This window comes from Pteropus vampyrus, unplaced genomic scaffold, assembly GCF_000151845.1.
Source record: "Pteropus vampyrus isolate Shadow unplaced genomic scaffold, Pvam_2.0 Scaffold606, whole genome shotgun sequence".
Classification (NCBI taxonomy): domain Eukaryota; kingdom Metazoa; phylum Chordata; class Mammalia; order Chiroptera; family Pteropodidae; genus Pteropus; species Pteropus vampyrus.
Window position 1 is genome coordinate 93,696 of NW_011889387.1, and position 1,069 is coordinate 94,764.

Genomic DNA, 1,069 nt, shown 5'->3' on the forward strand with positions numbered 1-1,069 from the left:
GGCTTCCTCCAGAAAGGGAGATACCCATATGAAGAATAAAACTTTTTATACGCTCTTGAATGTGTAGCATTTTCAGCCTCAATATCTAAGCCAATCATGGGGTGAGAGCTCATCCTATTCCTGCAGAGCATTCACTGCACTTGTTGTGGTGAGTGGGGTACGGAGACAAGGACCATCAGCATCAAAAGTGTCTTATTTTGCTCCGGCTCTGCTGCGAGATGGCAAGCTTGAACTTTGGACAGTGCTGCATTGTGCTGCATTTATTGAGTCTTTCCAATCCTTTCTTAGAGATCTTACAGACCTCACTTAGAAGTTTCTATATTACTTAATAGAGACAAAACTATGGAGTTGGATCTTTCTTTAATGTGGCCCTGGGTCTTCTGTCATGTCCCAGACCTATCTGTGTCTTAGAATGAAGATATGAGTGACATTAGGGTCAGGGGAAGGTTTCTTACCCTGATTCAACCATGCACTTGCCCCTATGGTGCTCAGGGGAAAGAGTTTAACCTGTGTGCAGTATAGATCCATCAGGGTGGTTCTCACAAAAGAGTAGTCATTAAAAAGAATTGGACAGAGAGAGAGAGAGAGAGAGAGAGAGAGAGAGAAGAGGGACAAGAGAGAGAGAAAAGGAAAGGGAAGGGAGGATATTGGTGAAGGGAGGAGAGGAGAGAAAGAAATGCAGTTATTATGTGTCATGCTGAGATTTGCATTCCTAAGCACAGAGAGCTTCCAGAACCTTTAAATAAGTCTGCTGCTGCTATTACCCATGCCTTTGTCTTGACAAAGATCTGGATCCTCAGGGTATTAGGATGGCACCATGGCATTCTGTGGCACAGCAAAAGGCTTAATTCCAACCTGATTTAAGCACACGGTACATAAACCTTACGAAGGAACCATCATCACGGAAGAAGTCCCTCAACCTGAAGATACTGATTTGAGGTTCTCTGGTGAAAGAAATGTTAAATATGACCAGAATAGAGAGAACTGCCCTTGAAATGTATCCCATGATAAAATAAGGGAGGAAAGAAAGAACAAAAAAGAAAGAAAGAAAAAGAAAGGAAGGAAGGAA

The 1,069-nt window shown here is 42.6% G+C and overlaps 1 pseudogene; it reads right to left on the reverse strand.

Annotated features, from left to right (window-relative positions):
* Nucleotides 1–804: 804 nt before the first annotated feature.
* LOC105308656 overlaps nucleotides 805–1,069 on the reverse strand; it is a 1,174-nt pseudogene continuing 909 nt past the window's right edge.